Source organism: Pinus tabuliformis, chromosome 1_2 (assembly GCF_031772625.1).
Source record: "Pinus tabuliformis cultivar Carrire ecotype Pingquan chromosome 1_2, CPIR1, whole genome shotgun sequence".
Lineage (NCBI taxonomy): Eukaryota > Viridiplantae > Streptophyta > Pinopsida > Pinales > Pinaceae > Pinus > Pinus tabuliformis.
This window is the reverse complement of record NC_142298.1, coordinates 435,907,298-435,926,556: the sequence shown is the minus strand read 5'-3', so window position 1 is coordinate 435,926,556 and position 19,259 is coordinate 435,907,298. Positions and strand designations below refer to the sequence as shown.

The following is a 19,259-nucleotide window of genomic DNA, read 5'->3' as shown; positions in this document are numbered from 1 at the left end:
CTTCCATTCCTGTTAGTTGGGACTCTTATGGCTGCAAAGGGTTGTTCGGCCACAAGTTGTAGGGATGGGTGGGGTCTTTCTCCTCCTTTTGTGTGCTGTTCAAGACCTTTTGAACATCCATTTTTGCTTTATTTTATGTTGTTTTTGCTTGTTCTACTTCTTCATTCAAGGGGTCTGTATATTGCCATTCTTTTTGAACATCCATTTTTGCTTTATTTTATGTTGTTTTTGCTTGTTCTACTTCTTCATTCAAGGGGTCTGTATATTGCCATTCTTTTGGATTTTTCTGTTGCTTCTTGTTCTATTTGGGTTTTTTTTTTGCTCGTGGACAAGCAATATGGAGGTGACCTGTTTGTAAGCATCCACTACATTTGAACGCTGTATTTTTGTAATTTAAAGGTTGAGTTCACTCTGTATTATTGAAATTCATTGTAATGTTGTCTTGTAGTCCCTTGAGATCTACTTCAACACATATCCTTGCAAAAGTAAATATTCCCATTGTAAGTCTATCCCCATTAACCTTTAGAAACTTTTCTAGGGAGTTCTTTATGGCTATTAAAACATTATGATGCCACCATTGTGTTGGCACCTAATTCTCGAAATCTAAGGGGTCATGAAGAGTCGTGCATTGCCCCAAAACCATGGTCCTTCAATGAGAATATGTTCTTTTTCTTGTACTATAGTGAATCTTACTATAAAAACCCCTTAGGGAATAAGTTTATTTCACAATTTGATGAGCATGCAACATATATCGATTGGTGCAAAACATCATATTTAGGCCAAAAACCATTAAATCTGTATATAACTGCTTTGTAATAAAGTCCTATAATTTACGTCAGGCATTGAGATGGTGAGAGCACTAAGTCTTAGATTTTTGTTCCATGATGTAGATGTCTGCTGGTTTGATTTGTGCTTTTTCATTTCTTTTGACTACATCTTTAAAAGAGCCTTAGCTCTTTGAGTTGGTTCCAGAGCATCCACTCCGCAAGGATAGGTTGATTATGATGGTATAGTTTATGACAATGCCATAATCCTGTAGTGTGTGGTTATCCTGAAAGCTATGTCTAAGTAGATCAGATTTTGCCTCCATACTGATATAGTGTGGTGAGTCTCGATTTCATATCGTGAGTCTTGGATCCTCCTCCCCTTCCAGATCAGCAAATATGCAAGCCTTCTAGCGTTTTAACGGAATTTGTATCAAGTCTGCCTAAGTAGAGTGTGGGTCTCTCTAAGAAAGGGCTCGTTCTGTTGCCAATATGTTCAGTGCTCTATCTGGTTCTTGCTTCGCCAGATCTGAGCTATCTGATGAATCTTCGCATATTAGTGCCCTCACTAGTTCTGGCTTCGGGATATATGGGTTAGCCTACCTGGCTTTGCCCTTTGTCAAATACCTGCCTGGGAATTCCAGAAGGCCTCCCAGGTATCGCTCCTGCACATCTTTCGGTATCTTGCGTGCTCCATTGATGCTCAGATCGGTGGTCTGAAGAGCGGCATAGGCGCTAAAAATGTTCTCAGATCTCGGTTTTCCTCCTTTCCGGCGTCTTGAAGAGCGGCATAGGCGCTAAAAATGTTCTCAGATCTCGGTTTTCCTCCTTTCCGGCGTCTTGCCAGTATATGACGGTGAAGCCCTCAACTGCGAGGGCGTCTAGAACCCCGAGCATGGCTCAGCGACCATGGATGACCTCACATTCTCTGAACCTCTGCAATCCGAAGACTTCACTGTAGGGTACGATGGAGGGTTTGATTTCGGGGTCTCCGATGAAAATTCCCATGAGGTCTCCGGGGAGGTTTTGGTCGAGGTTCTGGTCCAGAGAATCAACGTCATACTGTAAATACTCAGCGTGTTTGCCGAGGCCCAGAGGATCGAACCCGTAGTCACCCACCAGAGACCCGTCCAGCCATTCGGGGGCCTTGGCGCCGGGCAGCCACAAGGACCTCCCCGTCGGTGCGATGGGCTTCGGCTTGGGCTTGGACCCTGGAGCAGCCGTTGTCTTGGCTTTCTTCTTCAGGCCGCCGAAACTGAAGCGAGCGTAGATGCGCGAGACATCTCGGCATTCAATTGCTGGTCGCCCGCAGAGAAGGAGGAGGACGCGGAGGCGAGGGATGAAGCAGCAGTAGCAGAGGCGATGATCTTGAGGGGAGCCTAGGGTTCGAATCGAGCCGACCTGTAATACCTCATCTTTACCTCTTCAATATTGTTTATATATATAAAAGCATCACATGGTTATGTTTAACACATTTTCATACCATGTTTAATAGATTATAATATGTTATTATTAGAAAATTAGAAAATATAATTAATCATTTTCTAAAACTAATTATATTAAAGTAATTCATTATAATAAATTAAAATTTTTGATTAAAAATATTTAAATGAAAATTTAATTGTTTGTTAATTTTTTTTTAATTAAGTTGAATTTAGGTATGGGCAAATATGTTTATTAGTTGGATGAAGATTGATTTACCTACTATGGAATGCTTATTACCAAGTGGATATGAGGCTTTGGATGCCGTTTGGGAAAATTAAATTTTAATTATTAAAATAAAATAAATTTGATCATCTATATAATTAGTTGAGTGAATTAATCTATTATTCTTATGGGATGTGTTTATATTCAATAAATTCAAAGTTATTTCTTTAGAAGATGTTCTTTTAAAACTAGCCATATAATATACAATACCAAACTAATTAGTAGATGTTAGACGAGCACAACTATATTAACCAATATCTTTCCATATTTACTTATAAAGGGAATTTTAGAATTGTGAAAAATAGAGTCAATATATTGTATATATCAAGGGGACAATATATGGGTATTGTTAAAAGAAATGGTTGAAAGCACTCATATATTGCACACAAAGGTGTATGCCTAACACACACACACATGTTACATTCAAAGATTACTCTAATATATAGGGTTTCTCAGATCTAACTTATTCCTAACTTAGAAGAAGAGGTTGAGAAAATCTCTCAACCATCTCAAACCAACATCTTACATATAGGATGTAAACATTAACTCCAACATCCCCTCTTAATACTTATATTACCTACATTTATTGAAATCATCCACAAACAACAAAATATACAATCATTTTTTCACTCGTTTACAACTTATCAGTATAGACTCCATCAAGTTGCCTCATAACCCTCGTAAAGGTATAGATGACAAGTTGGACTCTCAAGTTCGACTCTTGAACTCCCAAATCAACAGCCTCTCGAAATCAATTACTGAAAAGCGTCGCAAGCCGTCCCATAACCTCATTATAAGACCACTCCCATGTCTTCAACGAATGAGGTATTCTTCCTAAAATCCACAACTACTGTACTATTTGGACAAGCATCCATGTTGAGCCTTTTCAGTGAGTTGTTCTAAAAAAGTTTAAGAGGTTCAAATTCTTCATTAAATTCATCATCAAAATTCAATAGATATTCATCTGTGGCTATATTTTCAAATTCTATCCTTTTAAGAAATCATTGGAATGACTTCTGCCATTCCATGATGTATTCCCAATTTTCCACACATAGCACAAATGCTAACACACTTCCTCATATGCAGGAGGGTCTCTTATATGCAGGTAGGCATTTTGACTATAGATCTCTCCCAGAACGATAATCAACATATTTATTGCTTTGGAATAACATTTCTACATATAATTAACAACCATCAGCAATTCTACCTATATCATAGAAATCACCCACTTATCACACCGTCAACAACTAGACCACAAAAAATATCATGTGTTTGATCCATGCTAAGGTCAAGAGTTGAACCTATCTCACATGCACTGATGTCGAACTGTTTGATACAGAGGTGCCCACTTTGAAAAAAGTCCACTGCTTTAAATAAATGAACCTTGAACACAGGCTAGATAACATTGGGCTCACTGCACCGCATCGGACCGCAACACACTTCAACTATTCAATGGCTTGACTCAAAGCAGGCTAGTGCATAGGCTTGATATCAAATAAACTTCGCTTCTCTGGTCAAATAAACTTTGATTCTTCGATCACCTCACACTCCATCGCTTGTGAATAGAACACAACTTTGCCAAGTAGTGAGCACCTCTTCTAATAACAAATTCGTCATATAACTAGCCCTTCTGTCTCTCCTTGTCGCAATAATCATGCCCTCATTTTTAGAATTTTAATTCCATGGATTTAGAGAGTTTAATTGAGATGAGCTATGAACCTTTCTCGTAGTCATTTCACCCTAGCGCAACGACTCTCTCTGATCTCACTATTATACGCTCCAAGCTTGACTCAAGGACTAAAAACAAGCTACCACTACTCCACGCTACTCTAGACGTTGCAATGATCTCACTATTATACGCTCCAAGCTTGACTCAAGGACTGTAAAAGCAAGCTACCACTGCTCCATGCTACTCTACACGTCGCAACTCCAATCTAGATGCGGTTATCGGCTTATCCACCAGTCTGTACAAATGATTACATAGGCTTAAATGGTATATTTTGACTTTGTTGATTTTCATTGATATGTTCATGGTGATGCTCCACGGCTCCTTTGAAGCAGCAAATCCATTCACTCTTTTTCACTTCACCCACATTCTTCATAATTGATCCAGCTATGCTACAGAAAGGGCCCTACATACTTTTCCTTCAACGCAATGGATTCTTGTGTCTGTGGCTTTCATCATATCTCAATATTGCAACATGTTCAATGACAAATTTTCACTCAAAAACCTCAGCTACCTTTAGGGAAACTTAGCTCCAATCTTGAGCTCTAATACCATGCTGAAAAAATGGCTGAAAACACTCGTATATTGCACACAAAGGTGTATGTGTTCAATACACACACATTACATTCAGAGATTACTCTAATATATAGAGTTTCACAGATCTAACTTATTCCTAACTTAAAAGGAGAGGTCGAGAGAATTTCTCAACCATCTCAAACCAACATCTTGAATATAGGATGTAAGCATTAACTCCAACAGGTATAAAAAGGAAATATTTAGTGAAAATAATGACATCAATTAAAACTAGATGCTATTCTTATAAGAAATATGTATTGAGATAAGTTTCAATAAAAAGATGTTATGAGACTTGTCAATATCCAGTGAGATTAATAATATTCTTTAATATCCCACTAACATAAACACTATGACATAGAATGACTAAATGGAGAACTCATGGAAACTACTATCTAGAAATATAACTCGACAAATAACTTATGGATGGCAAGAGCTAAAGCTTTAGACAAAAGTTTGATGAATGCACTATACTCAATAATATTGTTGGTTGCATGAATAATGTTTCACCTCCAAGAACTCACCAGCTCATCTGTGGGTGAGAGAATTGCCTATGAAGTAACAATAACATGCTAAAGTAATATGGTTGGCGCCATCTGCAAAGCTCCATATATTGATGTAGATCCTAACATCTACAAATCACGCATTAATAATGACAAATGGAAATGAACTCTACACTAAAGAAAGGAAAGCACACTAACATATAAAAAGAAGAAATAAATAAAATAAAACAAAGTAAATACATAGTGTATAAAGGGACATTCTCATTTGGCCTAGAAATAATAAGATTTGAGGTAGTTTTCATTGAGAGATTCAAAAAAGGGTTTTCATCATAGTTGGCTACCTCATAAGCCTATTTTCAATTGTGCATTTAAGTATGTAAGGGGTGGGTGTAAGCTAATGATTGTCTTTGATGACATCTGCACTTAAAAAATGACAATATGTTAACTCAAAAGGATAATTAAAGGTACTTATGTAATGAATTTGTAGATGGTTTAAAAAGTAAAACATAGGAAAATGAGTTGAATTTCAAAGTATACCAGTATAGATCTATCTTAACCACCAGTTTAGCAAGAACTGAGAGGTGCAAACCCTTTTTATAGTGCAAAACATAAAAGAATTACACCTCCAAAGATTGCATCCCTCTATAGATGATGGTTACAATGACTCTCTCTCTCTCTCTCTCTCTCTCTCTCTCTCTCTCTATATATATATATATATATATATATATCTATAATTTTCCATTTTTTAAATTTCATTTTGAAAGGAACAATGTCAACTTTGAAATGGGAACTATAAACTCAAAATGGGAACTCTTGCCAAAAAACCCCTAAAAAACATCAAAAATAGTGCAAAAAATGAAAAGTGTTGATGCTGGAATAACACCCCTTTTTTTCTAGGCTAATTTTGAACATGTTTTAAAAATGGCAGTGAAAACCATTCTTTTGTGCGAAAATTGTCCAAAAAACACCCTCAAAACGAAAAGTCTTGATGTTTGAATAACACTTTTTCCTTCAAGGGTAATATTTCAACATTTCGAAATAATGGCATAAAATATTTTATCATGACCCTAAAAAACATTAAAATTTCAAAAAAATAATGAAAACATAAAATAAAATTAAAAATTAAAAAAAAAAAAAAACACAAAACAAAAATAAATAAATAAAATCATAAAAATGTAAAAAATTAAATTAAATTAAAAAACTTAAAAAAACTTAAAAATTATAAACAAATAAATAGTAAAAAAACATATTTAAGAAAAATGGAAAAAAAATAAAATAAAATCTTGTAAACCATACAACTAGAAATCTTCCTAGGTTATAATTGAAAAGTAGAATGAAAGAGATGACCTACCTTGTTCTGATGCTAATCTAATTTCCTTTGTTGAAAGCCTCAAACCGCTCGTGTCAAGGACTTGTTCCTTCTTCTCTGAGTGCTTATGTACCTACACAAGTGATGAAGAGACAACAAAGCATGCCAAAACCAATAGAAAATCCAATAATAACCTACTTAGCTAATCAAGGAATGCTAAGCTAATACATACATGAACATATATATTTTGGGAAGATGAACCAACAATTGTATATTATTTAAAGAATAAAGCGAAGAGTACAACCATAGCACTGATGTTGAAAGGCTCTCCCTGAGTGGTAATCCAAGTCCAAGCCAAGAAACTCTCCAAACACTCCTCCAAGTCTAATGAATAACCTCTAAGCACAAGCTCAGCATAGAGGTGCAAATGGACATAGTCCAACCATTTGGGGATGGGAGAGGAGGAATTTGTAGGCAGGGAGAGGGAGTTAGGGCTTCTCCAAATATAGGATTAGGCCCACATATCAAGGAGGTAGTTCATAGGGATAAGAGAAAGAAGTCAAGTTACGAGGATTCGACCTCGTCTATGCGAAACCACCTCCAGCTCGCTGCTCGCAAAGATTCTAGGTCACGAAGCTTCTCATCCTCTTTGGGAAAATTACCTTTTTGGGATCATCTTGGTTATGAAAGGAAACAAAGAGATGCCATCGTGGGTCAAACACTATGAAACAAGAGACCATTGCGGTTCTAAGCTTCATAAGAGCAATGACCCTCATTTCAAGGTTTCAAGAGCTATTTATTCAAGGAAAGATCAAGACATTTTCCAAGCAAATTTAAAGGAGGGATCTGAGTTGCATACATGCATGAGTGTAATTCATAATGGTCATGTTTCGGGCACTTTAGGGTATGTCATAGAGAAGTGTGAGAGGCATGACAAAATATTGTGTAACAGGTATGGGGATTCGGGGAACTATGAACTCGAACCCTGTGGGGAGGAGTAATATGCCCAAGTGAAAACTAGGGATGAAGGCCTAGGAGTATCATCGACAAACACCTTGGTGGTGCAATGGTGGTAAGACACAAATGACGTGGAAATAGTGGAGGGAGATCAAAAAGATGTTTTTGTCTCTATGTGGGGAGATAAATTAATTATGTTAAGTCTTAGCTTGGCGGTGTAAACCAAGCGCCCTTCGCTTAAGTTGTACTTGTCTATGAAAGTGTATTTCTTAATTAAGCCCAGATCATGTTTGAAAAAATAAAAAATATTGTTGAAAATAAACTAAAATTGAATATAGAAAATGAACAACAAATCAATTAACTAAACCCCACCCAAACTGTGTTTCCATACACTATGCTGATTGGTGGCAAAATCAACTGAAAACACACTAAAGAGGTCAAGATATCTATGTGTCCGTGTGACAAGGATTAAATGACACTATGCTACTAGAAAGTGGTGTAGCAACAGAAAAAAAAAGAGAGGAATATCATTGCAAGAAGATAGGGAGATGGGTGTGAAACCTAAGGCAACCAATGGGACCCTAAGGCAAATGACCAAACAAGGTTTAAGATGAAACTTTGGATGGAAACAACCTATCTTTGAAGATTTGAAATAGGAAGGCACATATCTGGAAGGTATGGTTGAAAGCACTACAGAAACTCAGACTTCTTACTCAGCTAAACTCATCCTATAAAGGTGGAAGCGTAGTAGAATCCCTAAGGGGATAAATTACACTTTGACGAGAAAATCAGAGTAGATCAAGGCCTAAGTGGGGTGAGACAGTGGTCTACCAACCCAATAGACAATTTGCAGAAAAACATAAAAACAAGTCTTAAAAAATCCCAGAAACCCTAAAAATCACAAGTACTGACTTGATTCCTGGGAGATCAAACTTGTTGGTCCACAAGGTGTGATCTGGACCTCCAAATCACACTTTTGGGGTACAAAATTACGATTTCTTCTCCCTGATTCACGGTTGGCAAGTCTCGAAAAAAAATCCGTCTCTGTCGTGGCTAGTTCCTATGACCTGCGGCAAGACCAGAAAACTTACGAAAGTTAGAAATTTGATAGACCTAGGGTTAGAATGATAGTAAAAAGAATTAAGAGAATAAAAAAAAAGAAACAGTAAAATGAAAACTAAAGGTCACCCAGGTTTCTGGGTCAGAAATAAAAAAAACCCAGTGGAGTCGCCAATTTTGTTGTATTGTTTTCTTCTCAAAGGTGTACAAAAAGGAATCACCTAAGACTGTGGATGACAAATAGTTTCAACAATATAAACGGCTGCTAAACATTGGAGATCTGCAACAAATTATAGAAACAAAACTTGCCAAAGCCCTGATCTATGCAACAATCTTAGTTAAACAACAAAATGGAATCATAATAAATATGGGTAACTCCTATAATCCAATGGAAACCAGATATATAAAGAATATATTTTATTAAACAACACATATGAAGGGAACAAATCAATGTTACCAATCCCTCTCTATGGGATGGGTTCTTGGCTATCCTCAGATGTCTTCATCTTTTGTAGAGTCTCTCTCCTCTATAATGTGTAAACCAAACAAATAAAATGTTTGAGCTCAATGCAAACTTAAATAGAAAGAGAAATGGTGTGCGATAGTGATAATAATCAGAGTGATAATAATGAGTGCAACTGTTGGACACCTAATCCTCTAAGGGTTGGTGTGGAAGCTGAACAGCCAAAAGGAGTCTAAGGGACCACTTGGAATATGAAACCAAGGGTCATTCCTATGTATTATAAATATGTATCATTGTAAATAAGAAATGCAATCTCATGTTTATCTTTCCTATTTTGTCTCTGCCATGTGTGCGTTTAACATGGTATTGGAGCCCATGAATTCTGGCCCTTCTCTAGTTTGAACCACTAGTTTGTGTGGCCATTCTCTGTATTTCAATATTTCAATAACAATAACATCATGCTCATATGTCTATGCTCTGTAGGTTTTTCTGGTCTCCCTACCATTCAATTCTATCTTTCTAACATATCTCTTATTCCAGTGAGCATTACATACACCTAGACTTGTCTGTCTCAAGATTCCCTAACAGGTTATGTATTTTGGCCTGTTCAACTTTCTTGAAGCTGAGGCATTTATGTGTCTTGTTTGTCTATTCCTCTATCACTTATGACAACCTGTTCATTTATCCCTCTATTTATGAGTTAACCAGAAACGCTTGTTGTGGTCTATTACACCATGAAAATTACCTCACATCCCATTCAACATGTAATATTGCATCTCATATTTTGTCTCTATGACACTCCAAAAATATGTGCAATCTCTCCTTGTGCCATTTCCATTGGCCTTCTTATGCATATCACTTCCAAGGAAAAGCACATACTGAATTAGATTTTGGAACCTCATAGTTAATAGTGAGAGCACTTTTGTCAGTTCGCCCATGAGAAGAAGGGTATAGCTAACCATATCGACCACTTGCTTGGTTGCTTCTAGAGCTATTTGCTGCCAAAAAAAAAAGGCTCGCTACTAGAGGAATCAAGATGCCCAAAATTACATGGAGTAAACCAAATTTCAAGAAAGCATACTCATATAGTTTAGAAGTTTTTCCTTGACTGGAATTTTAGGGCTTTGAACTCCACAATATTGTGATATGGTTGTAAACCCATACTAAAAAGTACTTCCACTCAACTCTACATCTATCAGAGAGTGAAAGATTGATTTCATGCAAAAATATCTAAGTAATGATGCTAGCTATCAACTAGATTTTGTTGGTTTAATTTATGTGAGTCGATACGGAGCTAGATTTTGCCACTGGAGTTGGAAAATTTAGCTTCTTTTCAATGAGTTTGTGTTTGATTGTTGAATGGTAATTCAGTGTTGCTTGTGGGTAAACTAGGAATCCAATTAAAAAAAAATCAGGAATTTCACCCAGTCAAATTTTGAATACAAAGTATTTGGAATGTCCTGGTCGTCGTCTCCACTGTAATTCCTGCAACGTTGAGCCTCAGTGCATTGGTTTATTTTCAGTGTGTGGTGAAACATTGAGTTATTCATGGTATATGAATTGAATTTTTAATTGGTTTCCTAGTTTACCCACAAGCAAAGCCAAATTATAAAGTGTTTGTGCATTCTCAATTTTGAACCTCTACGTTATATATATGTGCAACAACTCGATAAGTCGACGAGTGGAATAAGACAGATAGTGTTCGCTGTGCGTTGAATTTTTGAAGACCTGCGTATGGACAACATATGTGGCACATGATTGAGTGCTATGTGATGCACGTAGTAACAATGATGTCCAATTTTTGCACTGGTCGATTCAATGTTAAATGATATATGTGTTGGTGTATTAATCGTTATGGGTTTGGGTTGAGACTGTGCTTTATATATACACAATGTGTTGAATATCATTAGTTGAGGTATGCATTCGTCGATTTTTATTGAACGCTAGTGTATATTAAATATGTCGAAGCTCTATGTTAAAGCAACGAGCTCGTCGATTCATCTCTGTGTGTTCATAATTGCATGAGCATGTGGAATAATCCTTTCATTGGTGCGTAGCTCCTACAAGTGGGTCATTGTTGTGTTCGTCATTCTTATTGGAATACTAGATGTATCGTTAACTCTTTATATATTGCATTCTGGCATATGCATTGTTAGCTCTCCATAACTTCTGTGTGATATATGAGTATTGAGAGTAGATTGTTTTCTTTGAAGAAAGTAGTAAGTTCAGAGAATATTGGTTCATACCGTAGTCAAAGCATTTATATATATGAGCATTGAAGTCCTGTCCATGACATGGTGCTATAGTTGTTGAAGTTTTGATAGCCATCATTTCTTATTTGAAAGTGAATATGTTGAAATATTTTTGGGAACGACAAAGTTCAATGTTCATAAGCATTGGGAGTTGTTTATATTCTTTAATGTTGCAGCTATTTGGCATTGTGTGAGATATCTGCGCAACATTGTCATTAAATGGAGCAAATTTAAGATGCATTACAGATATTGAATAGTCTAATCTTTTCCATTGTTGAAGGGATGGTAAAAGTCAGTAAGGAAACTCTTTTTAACATTCAAACTTGCTTGCAAAATGTACAAGACAAAATTGATTTTTTGCAGCTTGAATCATAGCTACAGCAAGAAGAGCTACATCAAAATAGACATCATTCTGAACCTGTTTTTGTTTAGAACATTGAGACAACCACCCATCAACAACAAGTCAATACTATTGAAGTTCATTTAGATTTAGTACCCAATGAAGCAGCAATTGTACATGCAGATGTAGAAGTTCAGTTTTCACTTCCCAAGCCCATCATCAAACCTTGGGAAGAGCTTGTCCAAAACAAGCCTAAAATAGGTCTGGGATATGATAAGGAGGTTTCCTTTCATATTCCAGATTACTCAAAGCCCATCCACTTTCAGAGTGCTAGATTCCTTCATGACAGTTCACCTTCAGCTGTTCCAGAGTCTGCCCCTCTTCCACAACAACAACAATAGATTGTTAAATTCCAACACTGTGACCGAGTTGGCCATATGAAAGATCATTGTTTTGATCTTCACCCATGTAAGCATTGTCATAAAAACCAGTCATTCTTTAAACAGATGCTTCAAAAACAAACCTCCTACAAGTACAAAGATTCATCTCGGATGGATCTCTTCTTGGCAATGGGCTTCAACAGTCAAGAAGATATTTCGCTCATACAATAAGATTTGTTCTCGAATATTGAAAAGTCTTGCTGTTGATATCTCTTCATATCCTCACCTTGTATCTAACAAGGGGGAAGTGATGGTCATCTACTAGCTTCAAAGCCACATCAAACCAGCCTGAGCCACAACCTACCATACCATATTCAGAGTTGTAACTAGAGACAAAGATGCCCCTGAGCATGCCTTCAGTTGGTGATGCCTCTTCAAAGAATTGGGGACACTTCCTCTAGCAGAAGACTTCATCTCCTTGATAGTTTTGGAAGAGTTCCAGGAATTTCATTAAGCATTCCAAAGTTGGTGGTAATATTTAAACCATCACAGGTTGAGGCCTCGCTTTTCAAGTTGAGGTTATCCCTTTTATGCGGGGTGAGACCTCCCTTTCATGGTTGAAGGTTTCCCTCTACAAAACATGAGGAGCACTTCCTCTAGCATAAGACCTAAGCTTCATGTCAGAATCAGAAGAGTTCTGGGAACTGCACTAAGCGTTCTAGTGTTGGTGGTCATCCTTAAACCACTGCCCTTTATACCAACATTTTAGAGAGCACATTTAGCCCAGTGCTACCATGCATTTTTGCACGTTTTGTATTACAACTCTCTTCTTGGACTCATACATAACCCTTCATATTAAGGGGGGGAATGTTGGACACCTAATCCTCTAAGGGTTGGTGTGGAAGCTGAACAACCAAATGGAGTCTAAGGGACCACTTGGAATATGTAACCAAGGGTCACTCCTATGTCTTATAAATATGTATCATTGTGAATAAGAAATGTAATCTCATGTTTATCTTTCCTATTTTGTCTTTGCCATGTGTGTGTTTAACAACAACAATGAAAATAATAAAAAGTGAATAATGAATAGAAAACCATCCTATTTATAACAAAATATTAGGTTATCCTCGAATAATGAGCAATAATAAAATATTATTGACCCCATTCTAGAAATGACCACTTGGAATATTTTATTATATTTGGTTAGGAGGGAAAAAGTATTTAAACTTTTATTTAGAAAAAATAAATAAATAAATGATTTATTTATCATCTCAAGAAATATGGTTAAGAAATAATAAACAAATAATGATTTATTTAATTATTCCTAAGGGATTTAGTCAAACTTGACAGGGAATAATAATTAATTAATTATTCCAAGAGAAAAATAATATAATTAATGATTTATCTATTTATTTCTCATAACTGGGTCAAATGTGACAAAGAATATTAATTAAATAATAGTTTAATTAATTATCCTAGAAGATAATTAAATAAATAGTGATTTATTTAATTATTCTGCATGGGTTTAATTATAAATGACTTAAGAAATGTGGTTTATTAAGTAATTTCTCATAGCGAAAGCACTTTTACAATGGTAAAATTTGCCCTACATGGTGCACTTTGATCCATCTAGTAAATTATCGCTAGATGATCAATTTTTTGTGATAACATAGAATATGATGCCATTAGCACATTTGTCAGTAGTCCCAACTCCATTTCTGATTCAACCTGGCAATTATTAGAATCTGTTGTGAGTTGCACCACCCAGGAAACCATTGAACCAGAAACCAAAGTTGAAAATGTTCTTGTCACTCCACCCCATAAGAGTATTCCTATAGAAATCGAACTAGGAAAAACGTTGAATATTAATCCTAATATTTCACCATCTCAGGCTGAACAATTGATGAAGGTACTTAGAGATCAAAAGGGAGCCTTTTCTTGGAAATATGCAAATATGAATGGAATCCCTGATGATCTATGTACCCATCATATATACATAAGAGATGAATGTCGACCAATTCAATAGCCACAAAGGAGGATGAACCCTGCTTTGAGAAACATTGTCAAGGAAGAATTACAAAAGCTAGTGCATGTTCGATTTATTAATCCAATTTCGAACAACCAATGGGTATCCCCACTAGTCATTGTTCCCAGGAAGAATGGAAAGTGGAGGATTTGGGTTGATTACAGGGAACTAAATAAAGAAACTCAGAAATACCACTTTACCTTACCCTTTAATGACTAAGTCCTCGACACATTGGCCATAAAGAAGTTCTCCTTTTTGTATTGATTTAGTGGATATAACCAGATCCAAAAAGCTCTTCAGGATCACAATAAAACTACTTTTACTTGCCCTTGGGGAACGCTTTCATACCGGGTCCTAGTCTCTCTGTAATCAAACAATACCACTCAGAGACTCAATAGACATAAAATATATCTTCCTCAAGTCCTCCAAGCCTCCTATTTCCTTGTGTATTTTTTATTGGGGTCCAATGATATCACGTGTGAATTGACCTTATCACACTCACTGTAACCTCAGGTCCAACTATTCAATCCTTAACGAATAATATTCCTTCTGCATGCAAGGAATATTCACCAAGGAATATCCTAGCAACTTATAGTACATTATTCCTCCATCTGAGCTCAACTCGGTCTCTGTTGAACTGACATGCATGAGTTATCCATGAGTGAATACTCAGTTATCTGAATTACAGTGGTTACATGCATGCAAGCATTAACTAACTGAACTCTCATTAATTTAACAAACTGTTAAATTAATCTAACTGGACTTGACTAAGTTAAACTAAGTCAACTGATTACAACTCATACTTATCTCTTTAACTAAAGGTTAAATTCCTCAATCATTGCATGTGCTCACATAGACTTCAAGTTTGATTTTCTTTAACTAATTAACTCGAGATGAATTAATTAATTAATTCCCAAACTACTGTTGATATCAATTTTGAATTTTACTTCCTATGTTTAGTCCAGGGACTGACTAAAATAAGAAGGGATCGTGAAATGCTATTTTTAGAACTTTCACCCATTGTAGCTAAGATCTCCAATGGCTGAACTACTATTTATAGCTTGTCTATATATAGCAATGCTATTTTTAGCAATTTCTATTTTTAGCATTTCCTGTTGCACACTTTTCAATAATAAATAGACTCATGTCTCTCTTAGTAGAGTAAAATATCACATTATGATGGAAGAAGGGATAGTTTTTGGGGAATTTACTTTCAGCTACTGGAATACAGGTTGATCCTACTAATGTTGAGGTGATCTTAAATTTCCCTACAACAAAGACACCGACTGTGGTACGTAGCTTTATTGTTTGTGATGGCTATTATAGACGTTTTATAGAACTTTTTTCTAAAATATCATTTCCACTTGTTGAACTATTGTCTGAAGATGCAGAAATTGTGTTGACATATGCATGTGAAGCAGCTATCTCAGAAATCAAAGAACTAGTTTGTAAAGCTCCGATATTATGTGGTCCTAACTTAAAACTCCCATTTCATATCTCTACATATTCTTCTCACACAATAGTAGGGGTGATCTTGGGACAAAAATAGGAAAATAAACCATATATGATTTACTATGTCACCACAAACTTAAATCCTATTGAACTTAATTACAAGGTAACTAAAAAAGAGTTTTGGCTATTATTTATATATTAATCAATTTTTGCATTATATTATATGGTATCCCACCTTGGTGCACATTGATCATTCAACCATCAGGTATCTGATGAACAAACTCGTAACTCCTGGACGAGTTACAAGACAGTTATTGTTGTTACAAGAATTTGATATTATCATTGTAGATAAACTAGGAATATAAAATGTGGTGGTAGATTTCTTGTCTAGGCTTAATAATAATGATGAAGATACACCTATAGAGGATAGTTTTCCAGATGAACATTTTTGTTACAATTTCTACTCACACCCTATGGTATGCATATATTGCTAACTATCTTATACAGGAAAAGTACCTCATCATTTTCCATATAGGGAACAACTAAAAATCATCCATCATTGTGCCCATTACTCATGGATAAAGGGATAACTCTTCTATATAGGACCCAAGCAGCACATCTGACAGTGTGTAGGCGAGGACAACATCTATGACATTTTGAAGGCTTCCGACGATGGTCCTTGCGGAGGTCATTTTGTGGACAAGTGGGTAGGTCATAAGGTGTTGTAGATGAGATAATATTGGCCCTCTATTTTTCATGATGCTAGGAAATATGTTCGAGGGTGAAATAGTTGTCAACGGATTATTCAGCCTGGTTGGTTAGATGAGATGTCGCTACAACCTCAATTAGTTCTTGAGCCCTTTGAGAAATAGGTTATCGATTTCATTGGGCTGTTTAATCCTCCTTCACATTAGAAAGTTCATATTCTTGTTTGCATAAACTATGTGACAAAATGGGTAGAAGAAAAATTTGTTGTGAAGGCCACTGAATAGGTTGTATCAAACTTTTTATTTGACGAAATATTCACATCGTATGGACCTCCTGGAGGGATATTTTTATATGAGCGGCACAATTTACATCACATCTAATAGTGGCACTCATGAAAATGTATGGAATAGAATGTAGGGTGACTTCTCCATATCATCCCCAGGAAAATGGTCAAGTCGAGAGAACAAAGAAGGTACTAGAAAACATTCTCACAAAGACTATAGCTAACCATCACCGAAACAAGGCTGAAAAGCTTCCTAAAGAACTTTGGGTGTATGGAACCACATGGCGGAATACAACAATATTTTCACCATATGAGCTTGTGTATGGATAATCCCCTATGTTTCCAGTAGAATTTGAAATTAAAATGCTCAAGACAGCTCTTGAAGTAGGTTTGGATCTTACTGTAGCCCAGAAAAACTGACTAGAACAACTTAATGAGTTAGATGAGATTCATTTGATGGTTGTACAGAACACTACTGCAATATAGTAGCAGTGGACCAAGTGGCATGTCAAATTCATCAAGGAGAAGGTGTTTCAAAAAGGTGATTGGGCATTACTCTATGCCTCTCGATTCAAGGAATTTAAGCGAAATCTCTTCTCTAGATGGATGGGATCATCTAAAGTTGATGTAGTGTTTGATAATGGGACTGTTAAACTTGTAGCAATCGATGAGGCACACATTCCTTTGTTTGTAAACAGACATCGCCTTAGCTTATATCACTGTCTAGCTTTTAGGGACTAATTTATTAAGATTTTCTTTGATAACTCTAGTTTTGAAATTGTTTGTGCAAAGAACTCTTCCTCTGCACCTCTTACTTAAAAAAAAAGACATAATAACAAAATATATATTAAGTAATATATATATATATATATATATATATATAATGTTTTTTCTACTCTATGAATACTCCTTTTCTTGCAGGGGTTGTTACTCCATTCATGCTGATACTTCATCGATGTTGTTACTTCACTGGTGTTGTTACTCGAGCGATGTTATTACTCCACTAGTGTTGTTACTCCGTCAGTGGTGTTACTCTGTTGGTGTTGTTACTCTGCCATTTTTGTCACTCCACTGATGTTGTTACTCTATCGATGTTGTTACTCCACCGATGTTGTTACTCCACCGATGTTGATACTCCGCTAAGGTAAGTCGTTAGGTACATCCTTGACCAACTTCTTGGATTAAATTGGTATTTCACTTATCACATGACCAACCTTAACCGAGGATGTTCATACCTTAGTTGGGGGGAGGTATCACATTTAATAGAAAATGTATCATATTTAGTATCAATGATGCCATGACATCATTGTTATTAAACCTCGTGTCAACTCATATACCCCACGATTATTGCTGCCATAATCTGTCTCAATCTGTAGCCCCCACCATACTCTGCATGCTTATCCATGCACATTGGAACTTGAATAAAGTACAATGGAATTATTTTGTGGTATTTTCCAACGCATGAGATTAATTACTATAATTATCATGAATTTACCATCGGTGTTCCCATAATTCTTGTCTAGTTCCCCTATTACTACATTCATTGTTATCACAATCCCTATCACTACAAACTTTACCAGCTAACAACCCCCTCAACGGTTTGTTTCTACCTCTAAGTGCTACTATAGAGAAACTAGAAAAATGGGTGGTAAATTTGTTAGACATGAGCTGAAAGATATAGTGTAGGTTCGGCATCACACGGATGTTGGAAAAATATCCAGGATGCTAGATGGCACATCTAGTTTGAGAGGTTGCAGGGGATTGATGAAGGCATAACAATCGAGTTTTCATTGAATTTGGAAGGGAATTATTCCAAAGTCAACGGATTAGACATTCGTGTAACAAAAGAGATTATATCGGCTATTAGCAAAATTTAGAAAGGAGGGAAAAAATAGTCTACCCAGAAAATAGCCTTGCCAAAATTTCTGCAATTGTTTCAGTAGGTAGGAGAAACCGTAGTTTAGAAGGGGAGAGGATATGACACAAAATCAGTGTCGCATCCATGGGCCAAGGTTGCATACTTCATCATGCAATAAATTACCTGTGAAGGTCGACTTTCTACACTATTTAAATCTCATTTTAAGCTTCTATCATGTCTTCAGTTACATCGGTTGCATTCTCGAGACATTCCATTTTTCCTTTGGAAAAATCTTCAATTAATGGGACAGTCATCACAAAACATGGACTTGTTAGGTTTCTAGTGGTGCATTCCCTGTTACAGACCCCTATAACTTGGCCACAATTTTTTGAACTAGTAGAATAAGAGCTTGTGACTATGATGCTAGCAAGGGTTGAGGATGAATTGTTGGCAAAGGAAGGAGCCACAGTTGACGCTGGTCCACAAGAACCAGTGTCAACTTCTGAAAAGTTGGAGGAAATGGGGGAACAAGTGACGGAAGAAGCAAAGGAAGGAACGGAAGAAGAAATGATAGAACAACTAGCTAATATGGTGGATAGAGATGGAAATGGAGAAACTGAGGTGGAAGGTTTTGGAATAATGGAAATTGAAGAGGTTATTCCTCATTTCCCACTCCCTACTTCCTTGCCAAAAGGGGTTAGGAAATTCTGCTCTCCTACCTGCATAGTAAGAGAAAGAATCAATCCTTCGATATCAAAGTTTGCAGGAGCAATTAGAGGAGAAACCACCACTGTTGATAGTGCTACAGAAGATCTAGTGTCAATTATTGAGCCAATGGAAGAGGAAGATACGCTTGACACTGTTATACAAGAACTAGTGTCAATTGTTGGACAAGTGGA

The 19,259-nt window shown here is 36.3% G+C and overlaps 1 pseudogene; it reads right to left on the bottom strand.

Moving 5' to 3' along the window:
- Positions 1-1,511: 1,511 nt before the first annotated feature.
- Positions 1,512-18,635, bottom strand: LOC149206219 (chlorophyll a-b binding protein CP29.3, chloroplastic pseudogene; annotated as a pseudogene).
- Between the last annotated feature and the right edge of the window lie 624 nt (positions 18,636-19,259).